The sequence below is a fragment of the Gossypium arboreum genome, chromosome 10, assembly GCF_025698485.1.
Source record: "Gossypium arboreum isolate Shixiya-1 chromosome 10, ASM2569848v2, whole genome shotgun sequence".
NCBI classification, from domain to species: domain Eukaryota; kingdom Viridiplantae; phylum Streptophyta; class Magnoliopsida; order Malvales; family Malvaceae; genus Gossypium; species Gossypium arboreum.
The window spans coordinates 35197169-35216980 of NC_069079.1; the positions used below are offsets into that span (position 1 = coordinate 35197169).

General features: G+C 32.6%; 1 pseudogene; it reads right to left on the reverse strand.

Moving 5' to 3' along the window:
* Positions 1–74: 74 nt before the first annotated feature.
* Positions 75–18414, reverse strand: LOC108488237 (uncharacterized; annotated as a pseudogene).
* Positions 18415–19812: the final 1398 nt, after the last annotated feature.

Below are 19812 nucleotides of genomic sequence, written 5' to 3' on the forward strand. Positions count from 1 at the left end.
TATTTTGAAAGAAATGGTACATAGAAGGAAACCTATCCTTTAGGCTCCAATTTATAGTTAACTAAGTTTAGGAATTGACTAAGAAAAATACAGGATATATAGATAAAAATATCAGTTAAAATTCATACACTAGAGTCAATTCTAGGATTAATTATGTCCCAAAGTAACTTCATTATTGATTCAGTCTCATCCGAGTTGCTTGCATCGAAAAATGTAATAACAGCCAAGCAACCAAGAATCTGCGCAAGACAAGAAATTTATAACAAAAGCCCATGAAGCATAATCATGAAAGAGCTATCTAAAAAATCAAATTGCGATTAATTATCTTATCACTAGTGTTACTTCCAAGGTCTTAGATTTTAGTCCTCCCTGGGAAAGTGTAGTCAACACATCTTCATATGCTTCGTGCCCCTTCTCAACAAAAGTAGTAATCATTGACAACAATCCTACAAGAAGAATATGTACCAAAACCGTAAGCTAAATTTTAAAGTTGAACAAATAACATCTAATAAAATTTGCACTTCATGAAGGATGAACCTACCATTAATATGTGCTGCTTGCTTCATCTCTGTAGGCGAACCCTTTTTAATGAAATGCAAACATTGATACACTAGTGTTACAAAGCTGCAACAAGACGATTATAATTGTGAGCATTACCTGGTTAAAATGTATTATCAGAAAAGAAGATCGAATTTGCAAGTTTTAGAGACAATGGTTAGGTACATCTTAAGAATGAAATTCTGACTACTAAATTCTTTAACGTCAAGTTATTTATCATTTACACATTATATAAAAACCCTGAAAAGGAAGTAATGCCTACTTCAGCTCTACAAATTTTTGCTCTATGTTGAAAGTTATAGCCTTGAGAATTGTTGAAAGTGCTTCCTCTCTTACCGATGCCCTGCGTTTTAGAAATAAACCAAAAATAGTTTTAAATCGAGTTGTGATGCAATGTTAGTATCATGTTGAAACCACTTAAACAATTTAAATCTAATGAGTTACTAAAAGTAATTCCGAAACACCAATTTCAGACAAGAGAAGTATGATATACCTTTTTCCTGACAAATCTATGAAGTAATCAAGAAGAGTCTTGCGTGGACCCTGGAAATTGTGCAAATCACCTCTAGCATCACCATCATCATCAAGTAGAATACCTCTTCTTGATCGTTGCCCGCCTTCACCTACAATTAATGATATCAATAATATAAAATTGACTAAGATCAATTAAAAAAATTATAAAACTAAACCATATATCCAATGCATATGAATAACTCTGCTATATGCATATATATATTCAATGCATAATTGTTGGACTTCATTCATTCAAACAACTAGTATTAATTTTCAACATATTTTCACAAAATTTCCTTCTTACCACCTTACCATATAATTTCATGGCAAACGTTAACAAATCTCTCTCTAGATATATATATATATATATAATAAAGCATAGTTATCACTTATCACTTTAATGAAAAACAAAGGGATGTTAGGATGCTAGCTAGCCACTGTATAGAAGCAATATTTGAAAACGGAATTTCACTATTTTTCCTACTAAAAACATGAAACAGCATCAAGATACATCTAAAAACACAAATTATAATTGCAGGTTCATATTGCTTACAAGCTTCTGATTTGATGTATTCAGGAAAAAAGCAAAGATAGCAACGACAGCTTTATGATATTGGAAATCTATGTCGAGAAAGGATAATGAAACTTACTATTTCTCCTCTTGTCCGTTATCTTCTTTAACTGAAAGAGATCAAGTAAAACCCCAAACTTTTATAATTGCTACAAAGTTAACGTTAACTACTGCATATATAAACATAATGTACTTTAATACAACAAACGATTTTAAAAAAGGCTTACAAAAGATGGTAGACATATATATCAACAACAAAGGAATATAAAAAGGTAAAAAAAGAGAACTACGAACTCAACCAAAAAGATCCTTCAATTGAAAAGCACTTTTGCCAAATAGGTCAGGTCTCGAGCAGTATGATGTTCTAAACAATGTTATCAAACAGATATTCTCCTAGTTAAAGCTCAGGTTTCAAACATAGAGGGGACAAGACATGATTACTAATTTTATTATAATAGAAGTCAGATGAAGGTCGAAGAATATATAATAGAGGAAAGAGCATTGTATCTAACTTGCAAAAGAGAAATTTCGACCAAGAATTCAAACTTATACATAAAACTAGAAACCAACAGAAGAAGCAGATGAAGTACTTACATTGGAGCTGATGTCTACTTTGATAACTTTGATATCAGTTATAACATTCTTAGACTTCAGTTGGTTATTAACATCAGCCAAGAAAAGATCACCTTTCTTTGTTCCGGCGGAGGTAATTGCCTGAAAATAAAGGGAAAAACAACAAAACAAGGCCAAATTAATTCAAGTTCTCATAGCAGATAGAGAAATCAAACATCTTCCATGATACATTGTATCTAAAATATTGAGATAACCATGGTAAAATTAACTTGGAATTTAATTGTATTACCTTAAAGTCTTGGGCAATTTCACGAACGAGCCTTTGGAAAGGCAGTTTCCTGATGAGGAGTTCAGTACTTTTCTGGTACTTTCGGATTTCACTGCATCCAATGGAAAAATCATAAGTTCAATTCGTGTAAACAAGAATAAAAAAACGTGATTTGATGACTAACCGCAGAGCTACAGTTTCAGGGCGATATCGGTGAGGCTTCTTCACACCTCATGTTGTCGGTGCTGACTTGCGAGCAGCCTGAGAAACATATAATAGAAAAAAAAAGAAATTAAAGAAGATTGAGCAGAAAAAGTCTCAATCGAACTTAGGATTGAAAAGGGAAAAGAAAAGTTGAAAGAGGTGAAAGAACTTTAACTAAAAGGAATCAGGAAAAAGAGGAAAAAGAAAAAGTACCCTTTACAATATTTGGGGAGATGAAGACGAAGGGCGAATGGATGCTTGATTTGGGGAGGAAGAAATCTGGAGAGAATTTTGCGAAGAAGAGAGGCAGGCTATTCTGGTCCAAAAACTATGGTGTGGTAGGTATTCAGACCCCTAAACCCTAAATACCTAAACGGTGAGCGAAGGGAATGAGATGTAATAGTAATTCCGTGGAATCACTTAAATGGTGAATCAAACGACTGCTTTACTGTAGCGCGCGAAATTAGGGCAAATGGAATAACAATTCCATCCAATCAAACGTAGCGTTATAAGATATTTCGAGTATCGAGATTGCTAATTGTAATATAATTAGTTTATAACGACTGTTGATTAGGTATACTCTTTCGATCTTATATTTTTTAGACATATAAATAAAAGAATAAGGAAGAAAAAGCTTATTGGTGAATCAATTTAATAGTACGAATCTGGAACATTCTCTGCTCACAATCGACTCAACTTTAGAATAGATATCTTTTTACTAATAAAAAACATAACCCCTAACTTAAGCTCAAGTTTGTTCTCCTAACATACTGTTTTGAGCTGATATATATAGTAGTTGTGTAGTATGATCTATTTAGGTCAATTCCAGGTTGATTAACAAGTTAAATATAATTGTACGGACAATAACACAATTGCATTATTTTGGGTCGTGTTGAACTGGTGTTGTGACACCTTATAGCTTGTGTCACGACATTGAACACCAAATGCTCCCCCTCTCGGTTCAAAATTGGGTGTTGCGACATTGGTGGCTATATGTTCCCCTCTTGATTTGAAGTTTATTATTGCGATATTTTCTCTGAATGTTGTGACATCTGAGGCAATTCACTAACTCATCGACCAAGAATATTGTCTTGCACACTTAATCAACTTGTTAATATTTTTTTAAAATTCAGATTAACCTAACAGATCATAAAACAATATTAAAAACTCAATTTATTCAATTTAAGTTTAAAATTAAATAATCTAGAAATAAACATAAAAAACCTAAAATTACTTAAATCTACCCTAACCTTAAGGAAAAGAGCTTAATTTGTCACATAAAATAAAGTCTAGAGTAACAGTATTGCGTTTTCAATAGCAAAATGTATGGTGGTATAAAATTCCTAAAACTTTTTAAATAGCAACCAGTTTTATTCTTTTATATTTCAAAATATTCTTTTAGCTGAAGCTATATTTTCTATAACGTTTTCAAAAAGCAGCAATCAATGTAGACTTATCTCTAGGATAGCGGATTTGGGTTTAAGAGGATTTAGTCATAAGCAATTAACTACTTTTTCTTTATCACAAATACAGTAATTATACGTTCCTTTGTTTATTCATTGTTGCATGATATAGTGGGAAGGAACTGAGATGCATCATTGCCGATGATTTGGCAATTGGAATCTTACCTACATATTGGTAAAAGATTCAGAAGCTAATCTCTTTTATACCTTAGAGATAATGAAATGAGTAGGATACTAAGCACAAGTGTCCCAAGTTGACTGAAAATATACCTTAAAAAAATCTAGTTCATTCACTTAGATATCTATTTTCTTCCATAGACAAAAATGTTTTGCAATCTTTTACGCAGCTGCAGGGATTAAAACCATTCAAAGTGTAGGCACTATTTTTTACCAGGAAATGCTGCAGAGTGAAGTAGCCAAACTAGGCAGGCTCGTTCTTGACATTTGTGAAAATAAAATAAAATAAAATAAAATAAAAAATAAAAAATAAAGAACACACAGATTTTTACTTGGAAACCCTTTCGGGAAAAAACCACGGGCAAAGGAGAGGAAAATTCATTATGTCGAATTCGAATAATTACAAGAGAAATAGACTATATCTATTTATAAGCTTGTAAAGCCATATTTTAGTAAGACTGAACACCTTATTCCGATCAATATCAAATAGATGGAATTTAATAAGGTTTAAAAAACCTTATTCTAAAATAAAATAAAAGAAGTGTAATTCTATATGGATTCTCCTTTTATTTTATTTTACCACTGTATTTTATTTAAATAAGGATTCGGGTCACTTAATTCTAACAATCTCCACCTTGACACGAATTCTCAATGAAAAAGTTCTTCATCGCGAACTCTCAACGAACAAGTTCTCCACCTCTTCCATAAAACCCCTTAAGGGTTTAACTTCAACAATGAACACCAACCAAGTTTTAGCAATGCTCAAACTTGGTTATAGGAAGTGACTTAGTCATCATATTTGCAGGATTTTCATGAGTACTAATTTTGCTCACAACAATATCACCACGAGCAATAATATCACGAACAAAATGATACCAAACATCAATGTGTTTTGTTCTCTCATGAAACATTTGATTTTTTGTAAGAAAGATGACACTCTGACTGTCACAAAATACTGTGCTGATTTAAAGGTCTTCATTGAGTTCACTAAAGAGTCCCTTCAACCAAATAGCTTTTTTACAAGCCTCAGTAATTGCTATGTACTTAGCTTCAGTGGTAGACAAAGCGACTGTAGTTTGCAAAATGGCTTTTGAACTGATTGCACAATCTCTGATTGTAAAGACATAACCTGTGAGAGATCTTCTTCTATCAAGGTCTCCAGCAAAATCAGCATCAACATACCCAATGACTCTATCTTTAGTTCTTCCAAACTGTAAGCAAACATCAATAGTACCTCGTAAGTATCTTAAAATCCACTGAACTGCTTTCCAGTGTTCTTTACCGGGATTCGCCATATATCTGCTAACTGCACTGACTGCATATGATAAATTTGGACGTGAACAAACCATAGCATACATAAGAGATCCCACTACACTAGAGTATGAAACATGTGACATGTACTCAATCTCATCATCTGATTGTGGAGACAAAGCCGATGAAAGTCTGAAATGGGCTGCTAAAGGAGTATTAACAGGCTTAGCACTCTGCATATTGAACTTGCAAAGAACTTTCTCAATGTACCCCTTTAACTTAGGTACAATTTACTTGTTTTTCTATCTCTGAGAATCTCCATACCAAGTATCTTCTTTGTTGGTCCTAAATTTTTCATCTCAAATTCTTCACTTAGTTGGGCTTTGACCTTTCTTATCACTCCTTTATCTTTTACTGCTATCAACATGTCATCAACATAAAGAAGTAGATACACAAAAGAACCATCACTGTTTTTCTTAAAGTAAACACAACTGTCAAAACTGCTTCTTTTGAAATCATGAAAAGTCATAAAGGAATCAAACCTTTTGTACCACTGTCTTGGTGACTGTTTCAAACCGTAAAGGGACTTTTTCAGCAAGCAAACATAGTCCTCTTTTTCTAAGACTGTAAAACCCTCTGGTTGTTGCATGTAAATGTCCTCCTCAAGTTCTTCATGTAAAAATACAGTTTTTACATCTAACTGCTCAAGCTCCAAATCATTCATGACCACAATACCAAGCAAAGCTCGAATCGAACTATGCTTCACAACTGGGGAGAACACATCTGTGAAGTCTACTCTTGGAATTTAACTGTAACCCTTTGCAACAAGCCTTGCTTTATATCTGGGTTCTTCAACTCTTGGAGTCCATTCTTTCTTTTTAAATACCCATTTACAATGAACAACCTTTTTACCTTTAGGAAGTTTCACAAGATCCCATGTTCTATTTTTGTGAAGTGATTCCATCTCCTCTTCCATAGCAAACATCCACTTTTCTGAGTCTTCACAGCTAATTGCCTCAGAATAATTAGATGGCTCTCAGTTTGCATCTATATCTTCAGCCACATTTAAAGCATAAGTAACTAGATCAGCCTCGGCATACTTCTTTGGAGGTTTAATTTCTCTTCTAGTTCTGTTTTTGGCGATAAAGTATTGCGGTGAAGAAGCAACCCTATTCTCAATTTTTGTACTGGCTTAAAAAGTTGACTCTGTATTAATCTGATGCTCCACCTGCTTTTGATTTTCTTTATTGGAAGAGTCTTTAAGAGATAAGTTAGGTAGCATAGCAGTTTCATCAAAAACAACATCTCTACTAATCACAACTTTTCTATTTTTAGGACATCATAACTTATACCCATTTACACCATCTTTATAACCAAGAAAAACACATTTAATGGATCTCGGTTCTAATTTTCCATTATCAACATAAGCATACGCAGGACACCCAAAAATCTTTAAATCAAAATAATTAGCAGGATTACCAGACCATACCTATTGTGGAGTCTTTTTCTCAATGGCAACGGATGGGGATCGGTTGATCAAAAAACATGCAGTAGAGGCTGTTTTGGCCCAAAATGACTTTGGTAAGTTGGCATTTGACAACATACATCGAACCTTCTCCATGATCATTCGTTCATTCGTTTTGTAACACCATTTTGCTGTGGAGTATGGCGAACTGTCAAGTGTCTCACGATCTCTTCTAACTTGCACAATCTATTAAACTCATCAGAACAGAACTCTAAGCCATTGTCTGTACGGAGGTATTTTATTTATTTTCTCGTCTGTTTTTCAATCATAATTTTCCAAGACTTAAATGCAAAAAACACATCGCTTTTCTGCTTCAAGAAGAACACCTAAACTTTTCTGGAAAAATCATCAATAAAGGTTAGCATATAATTATCTCCACCTCTCGAAGGCACTCTGGATGGCCCCCACAGATTAGAATGAATATACTCCAACGTTCCCTTCTTGTTATGGATTCCTTTGGTGAATCAAACTCTCTTTTGCTTCCCAAAAACACATGCTCACAGAAATTCAGTTTACAAATTCTTTACCCATCAAGAAATCCTCTTTTCCTCAATCCTGCCATGCCATTCTCACTCATATGCCCTAGGCGCATATGCCAAAGTTAGTATTATCATCATCTGACAAGGAAGAGGAAGCGACAGTTGCATCACCAGTAATAGTAGAACCCTGTAAAATATATAACTTGGCAGTCTTTCTTTGCCCTTTCATCACAACAAGAGAACCTTTGGAAATATTTAAAACCCCACTTTCAACTGTGTATCTGTACCATTTTGAATCAAGAGTACTCAATGAAATTAAATTTCTTTTCAATTCTGAAATATGTCATATGTCACTGAGTGTTCTGACAACTCCATCAAGCATCTTAACTTTAATTGTTCCAACACCTGTGATTTTACACGAAGTATTATTTCCTATCAAAACAACACCTTCAGACACTATTTCGTAAGTTGTAAATCAATTCCTATTAGGACTCATGTGAAAGGTACAGCTTGAATCAAGTATCCACCTCGCTCACTTTAGAATTGTTGATAGGCGACTAGAAGTTCACCATCGTTGTAGTCTTCTACAACATCGGTTTCATCGAAATTTTTGGTTGTTTTCTTTTGATTCGTAGCCTCCCTTTTAATCTTGTTCGTAGCTTATAGCACTCAGATTTAATTTGTCCTTTCTTCTTGCAGAAGTTACAAGTTTTACCTCTGTTTGAAGACTTTGATCTACCTTTAGATTTGCCGTGAGAATTTTGTTCCTGTGTCCTTCCACGATAATCATCAGCATTCTGATCTTGTCTCCCACGAACAATGAGACCTTCTCCTTGAGAGTCAGGTTTAACCACAAGATGTTTTATCTTATCATACGAGGTCATAGAATCATAAACCTCATCAACTGTAAGAGACTAATGGCTATATAAAATTGTGTCTCTAAAGGTTGAATAAGACGGGGGCAACGAACAAAGTAGAATCAACCCTAGATCTTCCTTATCATACTGAACCTCCATGGCCTCCAAGTTTGAGAGAATTTCTTTAAACACTGTTAAGTGTTCGTGTACAGGCACACCTTCCTCTAAACGATGAGTATAAAGACACTGATTCATATGCAACTTGATTGTTAGAGTTTTTGACATACATATTTGTTCTAGCCTTTTCCATAATGCAGCGGTGGTCTTCTCTTTCATCACATCCTGCAAAATTTCATTGGACAAATGCAGATGTAATTGTGTTAACGCCTTTCGGTCCTTACGCTTATTATCTTCATCTGTTAATATCGAAGGCATCTTATTTATCCCTAGCAGGGCATCCACCGATCCATCTCGCAAGAAGCGCTTGTATCTTAATCGCCACAATGCAAATCTGGTGTTGCGATCCAACAATGAAATTTCATATTTCAAAGACGCCATTACCATGATCGAGATGAACAACCCTGAAGCTCTGATACCAATTTGTGAAAATAAAATAAAATAAAAATAAAGAACAAACAGATTTTTACGTGAAAACTCTTTCGGAAAAAACCACGGCGATGAGAAGAAAATTCACTATGTTGAATTCAAATAATTACAAGAGAAATAGACTATGTCTATTTATAGGCTTGTAAAGCCATATTCTAGTAAGATGAAACACCTTATTCTAATCAATATCAAATAGATGGAATTTACTAAGGTGTAAAAACCTTATTCTAAAGTAAAATAAAAGAAGTGTAATTCTATATGGATTCTTCTTTTATTTTATTTTACCACTATATTTTATTTAAATAAGGATTCGGGTCACTTAATTCTAGCAACATTTTTAGGCCCTAAGCGAAATAATAAACTTTTGACCCCTTTCACCTTGGGCTTTGGATGGCGCACTTCTAGACGACCTCCAAGGTTGCAAGTAGGTGATATCACATTGCTCATACGCCATAGATCGTCTGAATTGAATCGTTACATATGTTATAAAGTGAGTTCTTATGAATCTTTTATACATGTGAAACTTCTCATAAATTTTGATTATAGATAATTTTCTCCGAGTTTCAAACCGCCTTTTCCGATAACACTAAAAATCAATTGTTACATTTAGTTTTAATGTAAATGACAATCACTAAATTTATTAAATGGAATTTTTACGAGTAATATGTGGAGATGACAAGCTAACATGATATCACATATGCAATAATATATTTGATACATCCAAATTTGAAAATAACATAACTTAACTTGTGAATTTAATAGTTTTCATTTAATTTGGATTAAAATTTGAAATTCTAAAAGTATATGGATTGAAAATGACTAAATTAAATTATAGGTACTAAATCCACAACTTATTCAAAGTATAGGATCTAATAGCATAATTTGACTAAAATAAAAGCAAAAAAGGGTTTTCAAGGAATTTTATAATTCCCAAACTTTGAATAAATAACTTACACCTCGTATTAAGGGGCTGTTGCCAAAATGGATATTAACCATATGCCACTGGGATCGGACTCCAACAAGAAGTCAGAATCTAGTGAAATAAGGGGCACCCATTGCTTTGTTGGAAGGGAAGCTGATGTCTTTAGAAGTATTTCATCTTTTTGGATGAATTAAATTAATTTAGAGATGAATTAAAATATTAAATTATTTTAGAACTCCTTTATTTATAAATGATTATCTTACCTATAATAAAAATTAATTTAATTAATAAATAAAAACATATAAATCATTGTTATGGATTCTACAATTAGCATTATAAAAGTGATAAACTCCAATCCATACAAAATAAGTTCAAAATGGGTTGTCTAAATAGAATGTTTTTAATATTCAAGCCTTCTATAAAATCTTAGAGATTGTATTCTACAATTAACATTTAAATTTTAAACCAAACTTTCAAAAAACAATGAGAAACTAGCCCTAAGTCCACTTGATGATGGCAATGGTAGTAGTGATAGTGCTAGTGTTGGTTTTAATGGTGATAAGATGAAATTAGGTCTATTAGTGTATATGGAAGAAATTTTGAGCTTGGTACTACTAGGCATTTCTGTAATAAGTAAGAATTTAAAGGAAATGTGTTTGTTGAACCTAAGAGAGATAAAAGTGAACATAGAGATCCAGCCAAAAGAAAATGCAAGAAGAATACTTTTAAAGCCTCTTTGTCTTGTAGGAGATTGAATTCTAATAACCTTGGGTATAGTGATTCATATATTAATACTTAAGGTTATATCCATTTGATCGACCTCCATTTCTCTAACCTCCTTATGGTTATGTACAACAAATGCACTGTAACAAAATAGGCTTACCGCGACAATTTTTTTTATCTAGGATGATACAAAAAGGGTAGTGTAAGGCCCAATTTTGGCCCGGGCCCAAACCAAAAACGAAACCAAATAATAATAAACCAAAAAATAAATAATTAAGTCCAAAATACAAACAAATTACAAACCCATTTCACAACCATCTTTGCTTCCCAAAACACATGCTCACGAAATTCAGGTTTACAAATTCTTTACCCATCAAGAAATCCTCTTTTCCTCAATCCTCGCCATGCCATTCTCACTCATATGCCCTAGGCGCATATGCCAAAGTTAGTATTATCATCATCTGACAAGGAAGAGGAAGCGACAGTTGCATCACCAGTAATAGTAGAACCCTGTAAAATATATAACTTGGCAGTCTTTCTTTGCCCTTTCATCACAACAAGAGAACCTTTGGAAATATTTAAAACCCCACTTTCAACTGTGTATCTGTACCATTTTGAATCAAGAGTACTCAATGAAATTAAATTTCTTTTCAATTCTGAAATATGTCATATGTCACTGAGTGTTCTGACAACTCCATCAAGCATCTTAACTTTAATTGTTCCAACACCTGTGATTTTACACGAAGTATTATTTCCTATCAAAACAACACCTTCAGACACTATTTCGTAAGTTGTAAATCAATTCCTATTAGGACTCATGTGAAAGGTACAGCTTGAATCAAGTATCCACTCCTCGCTCACTTTAGAATTGTTGACTGAAGCGACTAGAAGTTCACCATCGTTGTAGTCTTCTACAACATCAGTTTCATCGAAATTTTTTGGTTGTTTTCTCTTTTGATTCGTAGCCTCCCTTTTAATCTTGTTCTGTAGCTTATAGCACTCAGATTTAATTTGTCCTTTCTTCTTGCAGAAGTTACAAGTTTTACCTCTGTTTGAAGACTTTGATCTACCTTTAGATTTGCCGTGAGAATTTTGTTCCTGTGTCCTTCCACGATAATCATCAGCATTCTGATCTTGTCTCCCACGAACAATGAGACCTTCTCCTTGAGAGTCAGGTTTAACCACAAGATGTTTTATCTTATCATACGAGGTCATAGAATCATAAACCTCATCAACTGTAAGAGACTAATGGCTATATAAAATTGTGTCTCTAAAGGTTGAATAAGACGGGGGCAACGAACAAAGTAGAATCAACCCTAGATCTTCCTTATCATACTGAACCTCCATGGCCTCCAAGTTTGAGAGAATTTCTTTAAACACATTAAGTGTTCGTGTACAGCACACACTTCCTCTAAACGATGAGTATAAAGACACCGATTCATATGCAACTTGATTGTTAGAGTTTTTGACATACATATTTGTTCTAGCCTTTTCCATAATGCAGCGGTGGTCTTCTCTTTCATCACATCCTGCAAAATTTCATTGGACAAATGCAGATGTAATTGTGTTAACGCCTTTCGGTCCTTACGCTTATTATCTTCATCTGTTAATATCGAAGGCATCTTATTTATCCCTAGCAGGGCATCCACCAGATCCATCTGCGCAAGAACTGCTTGTATCTTAATCTGCCACAATGCAAATCTGGTGTTGCGATCCAACAGCGAAATTTCATATTTCAAAGACGCCATTACCATGATCGAGATGAACAACCCGGAAGCTCTGATACCAATTTGTGAAAATAAAATAAAATAAAAATAAAGAACAAACAGATTTTTACGTGAAAACTCTTTCGGGAAAAAACCACGGGCAGATGAGAAGAAAATTCACTATGTTGAATTCAAATAATTACAAGAGAAATAGACTATGTCTATTTATAGGCTTGTAAAGCCATATTCTAGTAAGACTGAAACACCTTATTCTAATCAATATCAAATAGATGGAATTTACTAAGGTGTAAAAAACCTTATTCTAAAGTAAAATAAAAGAAGTGTAATTCTATATGGATTCTTCTTTTATTTTATTTTACCACTATATTTTATTTAAATAAGGATTCGGGTCACTTAATTCTAGCAACATTTTTAGGCCCTAAGCGAAATAATAAACTTTTGACCCCTTTCAGCCTTGGGCTTTGGATGGCCGCACTTCTAGACGACCTCCAAGGTTGCAAGTAGGTGATATCACATTGCTCATACGCCATAGATCGTCTGAATTGAATCAGTTACATATGTTATAAAGTGAGTTCTTATGAATCTTTTATACATGTGAAACTTCTCATAAATTTTGATTATAGATAATTTTCTCCGAGTTTCGAAACCGCCTTTTCCGATAACACTAAAAATCGAATTGTTACATTTAGTTTTAATGTAAATGACAATCACTAAATTTATTAAATGGAATTTTTACGAGTAATATGTGGAGATGACAAGCTAACATGATATCACATATGCAATAATATATTTGATACATCCAAATTTGAAAATAACATAACTTAACTTGTGAATTTAATAGTTTTCATTTAATTTGGATTAAAATTTGAAATTCTAAAAGTATATGGATTGAAAATGACTAAATTAAATTATAGGTACTAAATCCACAACTTATTCAAAGTATAGGATCTAATAGCATAATTTGACTAAAATAAAAGCAAAAAGGGTTTTCAAGGAATTTTATAATTCCCAAACTTTGAATAAATAACTTACACCTCGTATTAAGGGGTGTTGCCAAAATGGATATTAACCATATGCCATGGGATCGGACTCCAACAAGAAGTCGAATCTAGTGAAATAAGGGGCACCCATTGCTTTGTTGGAAGGGAAGTGATGTCTTTAGAAGTATTTCATCTTTTTGGATGAATTAAATTAATTTAGAGATGAATTAAAAATATTAAATTATTTTAGAACTCCTTTATTTATAAATGATTATCTTACCTATAATAAAAATTAATTTAATTAATAAATAAAAACATATAAATCATTGTTATGGATTCTACAATTAGCATTATAAAAGTGATAAACTCCAATCCATACAAAATAAGTTCAAAATGGGTTGTCTAAATAGAATGTTTTTAATATTCAAGCCTTCTATAAAATCTTAGAGATTGTATTCTACAATTAACATTTAAATTTTAAACCAAACTTTCAAAAAACAATGAGAAACTAGCCCTAAGTCCACTTGATGATGGCAATGGTAGTAGTGATAGTGCTAGTGTTGGTTTTAATGGTGATAAGATGAAATTAGGTCTATTAGTGTATATGGAAGAAATTTTGAGCTTGGTACTACTAGGCATTTCGTAATAAGTAAGAATTTAAAGGAAATGTGTTTGTTGAACCTAAGAGAGATAAAAGTGAACATAGAGATCCACCAAAAGAAAATGCAAGAAGAATACTTTTAAAGCCTCTTTGTCTTGTAGGAGATTGAATTCTAATAACCTTGGGTATAGTGATTCATATATTAATACTTAAGGTTATATCCATTTGATCGACCTCCATTTCTCTAACCTCCTTATGGTTATGTACAACAAATGCACTGTAACAAAATAGGCTTACCGCGACAATTTTTTTTTATCTAGGATGATACAAAAAAGGGTAGTGTAAGGCCCAATTTTGGCCCGGGGCCCAAACCAAAAACGAAACCAAATAATAATAAACCAAAAAAATAAATAATTAAGTCCAAAATACAAACAAATTACAAACCCATTTCACAACCAATTAAAACCCAATTACATGCCAAATTTTACAATTACAACAAATCCAAAAGTACAAAGCCCAATAGGCCCAAGACATTTGGAATTTTTGGAAGAACCCTAGGGTTCCCTTTGCGCCGCTCCTACAGCCCCCTCGCCCTTGCCTCCGTATGCGCTAGATGCCCTACCACGTCGCCTTTTTACCTGCATAAAGGACAGCAACAACAACAACAAACGCAGCAGAAGAACAAAACAAAAACAAAAAAGATTGTAATCATTTGGCTATAAAGCCAGAAACATTTTCATTGTATTTTTTTACAGGAAATCAACACACAACAAAAATACATTTCAAAGGTGGTCCATTTATTCATCGCCGCTTTTATTATTCTGTTTTTATTTTCTTTTTCTTTCGTATTTTCATTCGAATCTACCACACAAATATGTAAAAAAGGGAGATTTTTACCCATTGTTCGGTCTTGGTGTCATTGGCGTTTGCTTCTTTGGTCCGAAGGCTGTCGGATCCCTAGGGATTCGGTTGAAGCCACGGTGGAGAAGGCCAAGAGTCGAAAGTTTTTTTTTTTGTTTTAAGAGTTTTGAGGGGTTTGGTTTTGAAATTTTTGGGTCCTAAATCTATTTCTACATGAAAAAAGCCTAGATTAAGCATCGGGTGTCTCTCTGACCATTACCGACGGTGGAGCCACGGTGGAGGCATGACGGTCCCCTATGGCCGGAGTAAAAAACCCTGCAAAGAAAACAAGAAGCTTTTTGAGTTTTTTAAAAACTTTCGACTAAATTGAGTTTTTTTTTTTAAATTTTTTCTGTTTATGTAGCAAGAAGAAACGATGCCGTTTTGAAGATTAATTTCAAAGGCCAAAACAACTTCGTTTTGGCCTATGGCCTGAAATCCAACCCGCCCATTAATAAGATCTGTGTTTTTTTTTAAAATGGTCTATTTGCCTTATAGGTCCTTCCACTTTTACAATTACTTTAATTAGATCCCTTTGGTCTTTTTTTTTTTAATTTGGCCCGATAAGTTCGATGTTGTTTCATTTTAGTCCATACTGAAACTTGTGAGTTTTGAGGGCTTGGGATATTTTCCCAGTCAGTCCTTCTCTTTTTCGCGCGCATTTATTTGGATCCTTTTTGTGTTTCATCATTTTTTTATTTTATGATTTGTATCCCATATTTGTTTTTGACTGCAAATTAATCCTTAACTTTCTATAACTCCAATTTCTTTTATTTTTTTATGTTAAAAACTGTTTATCTAATATTTCATTTAATACTTTATTTATTTGTTTATTTATTTCTTCAAGCGCTTTTTCTTATGATTAAAATTCATTTATTATTTTGTTTTTTATATTATTTATATTAAGTTGTTATGTATTCTTATATATGTATTATTTATTCCAAATTACTTTTTATGTAATATTTATTCTAAATTCTCTTTATGACATTTTAAAATGTTTTATTTATTTTAAGTTCCTTTATATGTATTATCTTATTTTAGAATGTGGTATATTAATCATCATAAGTCGCCTGCATTATGTATTTCAAATTACATTTTATAGTGTCTATTTTTAAACCTTTTATTTATTTATTTAAGATTGTTTTATTATTTATTTCAAATTTTATCATTTAGATAATTTTCTTTGATCATTAATATTGGCATTTAAATGATGTATACTACGTGATTATTGCTATCATATACTATGAATCGTTTATTAGTACACTCATCTTGTTGTAATTGTTAGCATAATACTTTATTCGCATACCATTTTTAGATATTATATCAATTTTCACCCTAAATTCATAAAAAAAAGAGGATTCTTTAATAAAGACAATATTCTGTGTTTGGAAATTCGAGAGATCGTGCCCTAACGTACTGGGTTTCAATTTTTCTCGTTTGACCCAAATGTTCGAATATCCTTTTAAAATTAAAATGCATGAGTTTTGAAAATCAAAAGACAAGCTTATTCTCGAGGGTTTAAAATGTCGTGTCCTAACGTACTGGATATGACATTTTATTACTTCGGGACAAGAAGGTTTTTAGCATCCGCTTCAGTTTATCCAAATATTTTTTTTGTAAAATTAACGTTAATAAAAAAGAGAGGATCGTATTTTAAATTCTTTTTGAGTTTTTAACTTTCGACTTTTAGATATTAATTAATCAATTAGGTACCAATTTTGGGCATTACGAGGGTGCTAATCCTTCCTCGTACGAAGCCTACTCTTGAACCTATTTTCTCGAATTTCGTAGATCAAAATTGTTGTTTTAGTAAATCAAAACGTTTTATTAAAACGATCGATCATGAGGTGACCCGATCACACCTCATCAAAAAAGATTGGTGGCGACTCTCATTTTTCGTTTTCTTTTTAAATAAAAGTCGACAGTTTTAAAAAAAAAAGGTTTCGATAGTTGGCATAGGTCATCCCAATGATTTCCCCAACGCTTCTGAAAATGTCATTAGCATCATTGGCATAGTTTGCACCTCAAATGTATCACTCGCATGCACCTCATATATATATCCTCAACCTCAAGTATATTATCGAATTCAGTTGAATCAATATTAAGGTAGGAGTAAGAAAAACTCAATTCGATTTGAAAAAAATTTGAATTTCAAGTTAATTGAATCAAGTAGCTCGAATAATTCAAATAACTGATTGGTGTAAATACTCTTTTGGTCCCTATCAATTTTGAAAATAAGCAAATTGGTCTCTCTCAACAAAATTACAAAAAAGAATTCAAAATATTTATAAAAATTTCAAAATTAGTATTTTTAAGAAAAATTATAAAATTTTAAAAAATTCTAAAAATATATAAAAAGTTATAATTTTAAAAATTTCTAAAATAATAATTTGGGGACCTAATTAATAATTCAAAATTATCATACTCAAGTCTATTTTATTTATTAGTTTGCTTTGAAAAAATTTCAAATTTATGTGCTCCAATATGAAATTAATTATACTATAATAATATTTTTATTTGGCGTGTTTAATTTATTAAAATTTAACTCGAACAATTTCATTAGATTCGACTCGACTCGACTCAATTCAAAAATTTTCAAATTGAGTTAGGATGATAAAATGGGACTTGTGAACTTGATTAACTCGAATTCTTTTCACTCGATTCAATCAAATGCTCATCCTTAGATTAATGAGAAAATGTTAGGTTCGGTCATTTTCTTGAAAATATTTTCTATTTTCATTATAGAAACAACTTTTATTTTCTATTTTAAAATATTTAAAAAACATGTGTAATAAATATAAATGAAATTTTATTTTCAATAATGAAAACATGTTTAGTAACTCTCTTTCTATAATAAAACATGAGAAATAAAATAAAAATATTTATATGGATTCGAGGTAGAGTACAGATTTAATATTTGAAATATTGTTAAAAAAAGAATATTTATGCGTTTATATAGTTTTCAGCCATGATCAAATTCATTTAAAGTTAAAACTCTTCTTTTCGATGATTTTCACTTTTACAAAACATTTTTAGTGAAAACAATGAAAACAACTTTTTATTATTTCTAATTTTCACATAGTTTCATTTTCATCTTTCAAAAATTATTTTTAAAATTTTTAAACTTCAATGTTTTCCATTTTTCAAGAAAACGAAAACAAAAAAAAAGTGACTATTTCCTAAAACCAATCAGAGTTTTTTTTTATGATATGTTTTTGAACAAAAAATATGAAAATCGAGTCAATGTAGCTCTCAAAGCGAGGGTGAAAGATTTGATCACGCTCGTTATTTCATTATGTGGTGAATTGAATTGTACCATTATTTGCAATGTATGATTTTTTATATTTATGGTATTTAAATTTGTTTCAAAATTATTACATATGATGAATGCTTCATATTTAATATAAATTTATTCTTAAAAACTCAAAAATAAGGGCAATTTACTAAAAAAAGCCCTTTTATTTCGTTATTTACCGAAATGGCCTGACTTTTTGATTATTTACCGGAAATGACCATTTTTCCCAAAAGTGCGTCCACGTCAGCGCGAAGTCAGGGGACGTGTCAGCAAAATGCTTCTCTAGGGGAGCGTTTTGCCCCTTTTTTTAGGGTTAGGGTTTTTTTATTGTTTTAAGGTTAAGGTTTAGTGGTTTATGGATTTTTGGGTTTAGAGTTTTAGTATTTTTTAAGAGAAAAATTAATTTAATTAGAGTTGAGGGTTAATTAATTAAATTAACTATGAAATTAAAAAATCAATTAAATTAGGGTTTAGGGTTAATCTTTTGCTATAGTAGTATCTGAAAAAATAATTTTGAGAAAACGGTTCTGAACAAATAGTGTCAAAAACACTTCAAGAAAGATGCACTGTCAGCAAAATTACGGAAAAAAGCTCCCACGTGGACGCTCTTTTGCTATAGTAGTATCTGAAAAAATAATTTTAAGAAGATGTTTCTGAGCTAATAGTGTCAAAAACGCTTCAAGAAGGATACACTGTCAGCAAAATTATGGAAAAAAGCTCCCATATGGACACTCTTTTCTACAGTAGTATCTAAAATGGGCTTAGACTATAAATAAGTCAAATTTCATTCTCAAGTTGCATAAGTTATATAGTAAGAGAAATTGAGGCTAAAGTAAAATAGAAACTGAAGATGAGCGAACGTATTAGTGCTGTTATTTACTATGATGGCGAGGTTCGTGACACCGAAAACGGTGTTGTTTTTTTATCGGAGAGCATAATGCGACTGGTTTTTAACCAGAACATAGATTTGATATAACTTCATAAAAGAATTAGGCATAAAATCTTTGGAACGACGCCAATGAAAGTTTTGTCTATTAAGTATCGATTTTGTACTTCGATTAATCTCGTGAGATATGACTCATTCGACATCAAAGGTCCTCGTAGCTTGGAGGCAATGGTACAGACTTATCTTGCTAGAGGATCACCCTGTTTTGAGTTATATGTACAATTTTCATCGCCAAATGATGCATTTGCGACTTCAACATCTAATGCTGATCGAGAGGAATACACGACCCCTTCCCGACACTTCATTAGTGGGTGGCAAAACACGGAAGCGCCCGTTTTTGGTAGCAGTATGAAATACACAACCCCTGCACGACACTCTGTTGGTGGATGGGACATGCACCTCGGTAGGTCGAAGTTTGATACTGGAAATACATATTGGGGAATGACATCAACTTCTAGTGGTTGGCAATCCACATCGGATTGGGGACATTATGAAACATCCAGAAGAAGGGATGATGTACTCCCTATGACATCCGCCTGCGGGGGGACTTCGTTCGTTGCAGATGATGGTGGGTGGAACGATGAGTCCGATGTGGATTCACCTCGAGAGCCCGGCCCCGATGGTACAAAAGTTGGATTATTATTTGAACCGGAGCCTGTTCCAACCATACCTG